Source organism: Eutrema salsugineum, unplaced genomic scaffold (assembly GCF_000478725.1).
Source record: "Eutrema salsugineum unplaced genomic scaffold, Eutsalg1_0 scaffold_3, whole genome shotgun sequence".
Classification (NCBI taxonomy): Eukaryota; Viridiplantae; Streptophyta; class Magnoliopsida; order Brassicales; family Brassicaceae; genus Eutrema; species Eutrema salsugineum.
In genome coordinates, this window is record NW_006256756.1 from 15,806,251 (window position 1) to 15,812,108 (window position 5,858).

General features: G+C 39.9%; 1 non-coding gene across 1 annotated transcript; it reads left to right on the top strand.

The window, feature by feature from the left end:
* The first annotated feature begins 821 nt into the window (after nucleotides 1-821).
* LOC112085822 lies at nucleotides 822-929 on the top strand. Its single transcript, XR_002899112.1, has one exon. It is a non-coding gene; the product is annotated as a small nucleolar RNA R71 (small nucleolar RNA).
* The last annotated feature ends 4,929 nt before the right edge of the window (nucleotides 930-5,858 follow it).

The following is a 5,858-nucleotide window of genomic DNA, read 5'->3' on the forward strand; positions in this document are numbered from 1 at the left end:
TAGCTTTCACATGATCGGAGGGATCCGCTTCGCTTGAGTTTTCGAAATAATTTTCACTTGGCTCCTCTTCAGAATTTTCTATGCTTCTAGAATGTGTTTTGATCATCAGGCTAAGGAGGGTGGAAAATTTTTCATTGAAATCCTCTTGCATCGTTTTTAGTTCAGATATAAGATCACTAATCTCTTGAGACCTAGATTTTTCAAGCTCTAGAATCTTTTTGTTTAGGTTTTCAGCTTCAGAAGAGGGAAAACTAGGATGTGGAACAGGATTAGATTGAATAGCCAAGATAGGTTCGGAAAATGGTTTCGAGACAAGCTCGGAAGACAGTTTCCCGCGGTCAGAAGGCTCGCGACTGCGGTGAAACAGGTCTTGGCCGCGGTCAGCATCATCACGACTGCGGTGAAAGCTTGGTTTGCCGCGGTCCGGATGAATGGACCCGCGGTGATTAGAAACGAATGGAAAATCTTGAATTTGATAGACTTCTGCAGTGTTCATCATCTCTTGATCATAAGAATCCATTGGGTTGTCCCAACCGTCAAAGTTACACGTATTGTTTACCTTGTTTGGTTGTTGCAATCCAAGATGACTCATTATGTGACGGAGACACTTCATAACTTCCGAAATTTCTTCTTTCTTCTCAGGAAGTGCAGAATTACCAAAGGTTACTTGATTTCGGATGCTGTTTGCGAAATTTTTAAAGAAAACGTGAGCATCTTCTATAGATCTAGATGAGAAGTCTCCATTACTTTCTGTGTCGAAAGAGTGTCGTAACTCTGGAGTTATACCGCGATAGAAGATACCCAGCAGGTATTCCTCGGTATATCCATGGTGTGGACAATCTCTTTGGTATTCCCTAAATCTTTCCCAAGTATCTAAAAGATCTTCATCTTCTTTTTGTTTAAAAGTTCTTATCTTGTTTCTTAAGAGATTTGAACGATTTCTAGTATAAAAACGATTTAGGAAAGCAGTTCTACATGCTGCCCACGTTTTTAGTGAAGCAGGTGGCAAAGATTTTAGCCATTTGCTGGAATTGTCTCTCGAAAAGAATGGGAAAAGACTACACTTTTGGTAATCCCCATTTGCTGTAATGGTTGCACATAATTCTTCGAACGTCTCGATATGGTCTATCGGGTTTTCGAATGAATAACCAATTGATTTTGTTGAACTAAATGGATATAGGGTACCTTAATTTCGGTTTTGCCATCCTCTGGTAAGGCTGGTTAAATATCTCTTCGATCTCCCAAGAACTTCTCGAGTGAATCGAAACTTCCAATCAGTTCATCATCATCTTCACGTTTTGTAGATCCGATTAGCTCATTGTCATCATAGATCGGTTCTTCAAACTCATCATCAGTTAGGTCATCATCGCTTGGATCACCATCCACATGATATGGTGGATCACCAAGAGTTCCGGGAACATGTTCCCGGTCTCTCATCGCAGAGAAACCTGAAAAAATTCAAAAGAAAAGGTAAAAGTAAACAAGTGTTCTAATGGATATAAGCTGGGATTCGCAACGAAACAAATCAAAGTCCCCGGCAACGGCGCCAAAAACTTGATGCGATTGTAAACGGGGTTGGTCGGTTTTCGTTTTACTAAGCTTCAGGTTTTAAATTTATAACCCCTAAATGTCTGCAAGTGCACAGATGTGCGCTGTAGTACTTAGGGTATCGATCCACAGAGACTTAGTTGTTTCAGTACAAATTCACGGCAATGCTTAAATCAAACTAGAACTAAACAGGTTTGGGTTTTGGTTTTGGGTTTTGGTTTTCACTAAATCTAAACTAGAAAGCAAAGCAAACAAAAGCAATTGAAAACGAAAGCAAATAAAAGCAAGTAGTAAGCGATTAAACAAGAGGCGAATAGAAGCAAAGAACAAGCGAATAAATCAAAGGTTGTAAACAATAAGAGACAAGCGTTGGGGCTCAAGGGGAATTTGCAGGGGTTCATGGACTAAGCTATGTCAATTTTAAGCATATGATAAAGGTAATCAACTACGTATGTTCTAGAACTCGAGGCATAAAAGTATGAATAGCCTTCTTTTGCAGCACTAAACAACTATCTCTCGCAACCCTGATCAGTAGGTTTCCACTCTGATCCTGGAAGGGAGAACTCATCAACATTCACAACTCAACTACAGGTAGGTTTCCACTCCTATAGAATCATTGCTCGTTTCACCCTAGTTCAGACAATCAATGAAAACTTTCGCAACATATCATATCAGATCGGCTTCTAAGTGGCCAGCAGAGAATCACGCAGTAAGATTAAAGGCAAACGAAGAACATCTAGAAGATTATAAGTCCTAAATCTATCGATTCATAAGCAAAGACACATGAAATTCCCTTTGAAAAATCTCTTTAAACCCAACTGGGTAACTACTCAAACATATTGTAAACAATCATCACAGAGTATTGAAAGTTGCAGGAAATTAAAGAAAAGAAGGGAGAAAAACGAAGAACAGAGAAGAAGATGGAGGCGCGATGGCTTCCTCCAGCGGCGGCTCCTTCTTCTGAGATGGCGGCGGCCTCTAGGGTTGCTCCCACGAAAATCTCTCTCTCTCTAAGTAGTCTAAGTTTCGGTCTCTTCTCTCTAGAATGACCTAAAGAGGGTATTTATAGCTTCTGGAGTTGTCCTGGACACTTAGGGCTTCAAAAATAACGAAAGAAATTGATCTGGACTTTAATTAAGTCGTCTGGAAAGTGAACGACCAAGTTCCGCGGTCGCGGTGGCTCTACCCGCGGGAAAACAGGTGTTGGCCGCGGTCCCGGCACATGGCTCTCTTCCGGAACTGCATTTTTCTGTCATTCTTGCATCGAAGGTATCTGAAGATCTAACCGTTCGATTGTCTTCAAATCAAGTGCATTAGAAAGCTGGTTAGATCCTATATCTTGTCTCAAATTTTGGGGGTGATCAGACGGTGATAAGATCTTCATCGCTTGTCATACTTCTGACGGTCTGCATTTATCCAAAATTGCTCATTTGTTCCAAATTGCATATCTTTTGCCCAATTTTTCTGTAAAGTCTTTTGAAACTCTAAAACATTGAAAACATATTAAAAACCTTTGAAAACAGAGTTAAAACACCTGCATAAGACATAATTGTGATCTATAAAAGTGATCAAAATACGGTGTTATCAATTGGCTCGTGAAAACACAGTGTGTGCTAGTAGCTTATGAACATAGCGAACAGCAGGATGAGAGAGTAATGATGCCTTATACCTTCCTTTGTCATAAACTCCATAACCCATCAGCTTCCAAAGATCCTCATCTGGATCCTTCTCCAATGCAATCTCATCACAATAAGGCAACTTCAAAGCATCATATATCTCTAAGATGGTAAGAGAGTAAGGATGACCTCCAATAGAGAAGGAGGGTGTGCCATCTAGAGCTCTAGGAGTAGCTCTCTTCTTGTAGCTAAAAGTCGCTGATGCAAGGAACTCCTTGGTGTGGTTCTCATAGATCTGAAAGTTCTGCTCCATGAATGATCTCATTCCAAGCCTATCAAGATACCATATCACATCTTCTCTGATTCCAAGCATCTCAAGAGTGGAGTAGTCAATTGCTGGAGTTGGCTTGATCTTCAGCTTCTCAAGCTGTGCCAAGTAATCGATGTCTGGGTCTATGGCTTTACCAACAAACTTCACTTTCGGCTTAGAGGAAGGCTTGACTCTTCTTGGGAAAGATAGCTGAGTGGAGGTCTGCTCAATCTTTCCTGAAAAGATCCTTCTTTGTGCGGTAACGAAGGGATAGAGGCTCATCTTCACTCAGTTGTGTCTCGTTCAGTGCATCATATGTCTCCTGCGAATGGGACTTTTTTGCATGAGGGCTCTTCTTAGTTTGAATCAGTCGAACCTGAGAGAGATCCATGACCTGCAAAAACGAGATTCTCGAGATAAAGGATAAATCAAGCTGCTTTGGTATCGGTTTTGATGAACAAGGTGTTTACAGAGAAATCATAAACACATTATCATGACAAACAAGCTGTAAATGCATCAAACATTACAAAATCTGAGAACTTCTGGTCAAGTTCGATATACTGATGTTCAACACATGAGATTTCTAAATCAGGATGTTGTTTTATGCTCGCTCACATGTAATCTAATCTAGTTTTCTATCAACAAAAACCAAACAATCCAGATTTGCAAAGCTGAACCAAACAGATCTCCAAATTTTGATTTTCTCAAAGTTCAAATCTCAGATTTTCGAAAATTTCAAATCTCTATGGTCTAAGTGTTTAAACATGCAATTAAACTACCCAGTAGTCTAGCCTTAAGTCCAAAGACAGTTTCCAATCATCTTAAGGGGGATTTCTACTCATTCTAAGAAAACCCTAAATCTGAGTTCTTAAGAAAAAGAGAGAAATTTGAGCTCGTACCTTGAAGAAAGTGTTATGTGATGCTAGATTTGAAATCTCCTTTGAAAAAGAGTGAGATATGTTCGAAAATTTGGAAAAGATTTGTCAAGTTTGAAATCTGTCTTTTTTTCTAGATCTCCAAGCTTGTTGGGGAAGATGAAGAAAAAATACATTTTTGATCTTTTAAATCCTCTTTTTCTTTTAAAAAGGAGTTTTTACTAAGAAAAATTTTATTTTTAAAAGTTTAGAAGACTTACCTGGCGTGTTTATGATAACACCGGATTTTGACCATTTTTATGGATCATTTTAATATCTTTTACAGGTGTTTTTACTCCATTTTCAAAGGTTTTCAAAGGATTTCTATGTTTCCGGATTTTAAAAGACTTTTCAGGTAATTTGGGATAAAGAGGCATAAAATGGTACAAAAAGACTCTTTTGGATAAATGCAGACCGTCAAAACTCTCATAGAGAGACGAAGACCTTCTCACCGTCTAATCACCCTCAAAATTGGACAACTTATAGAAGAATCAACCAGCTTTCAAATGCACTTGGTTTGGAAACATTCCAACGGTTGGATCTCAAGATATTCCATTAGCCCCGAAGCCACACGGAGTCGGCCAGCAACTCACGCGACCGCGGCCAACAAGCTATTTGCCGTGGTCAGAAGCCTCCCGACCGCGGGAAACAAGCCAATTGCCGCGGTCACAGCACTCCCGACTGCAGCATTCAAGCTCCGACTTAAAGCCCACTTATCTGAAGCCCAAAGTCATTTTCAGCCTCAATTCCGGAACCCTAGAGACCATGGAGTATTGGAGACTATAAATACATGTCATTTAGGTCGTTTTTAGGTAGAGCAATTCATACTTTACAGAAACCCTTTTCCTTTAGCCGTTTTTATGAGATTTTTGTAGAAGATTGTTCAAGTCCGAGTTCTTCAATAGAGAAGCTTTCTTTAACTCTTTTCTTTACTGTTTTTCATTACTTTTATTAAAACCAATGATGATGTCGAACTCAGCCATGTCTGAGTAGATCCCGAGTTGGGCTTAGGGTTCCCGAAAGGGGCTCTCATAATCGATTAAAACATCTAGGTTTATAGATCTGGGATTTCGACCTGTTCTCTGTTTATTCTTGTTCTTATTGCATGTATGCTTGATTGATCACCTAGTATCTGATCTAGATAGTTAGTGTTGCGAAAGTTTTCATTAAGTATCAGCCCTAGAATGAAACAGGCGATTTTTCCGTAGGAGTGGAAACCTACCTGCGGCGAGATCGTGAGTATTGACGAGTCTTATGCAGCTCTTGCGTTCTCTCCCTTCCAGGGCCAGAGTGGAAACCTACTGGTCAGGGTTGCGAGAAACAGTTGGTTATGCACGACAGTGATGTAGTCATACCGCCATACTCTAGCTCTAGAACCCATATATTGTTATCCGTCAATCCCAATCTATCTACCTTATTGTTAAAACCGATTATGATCCCTTAGAGTTCCCAAAAGCTCAGCGTTTTTAG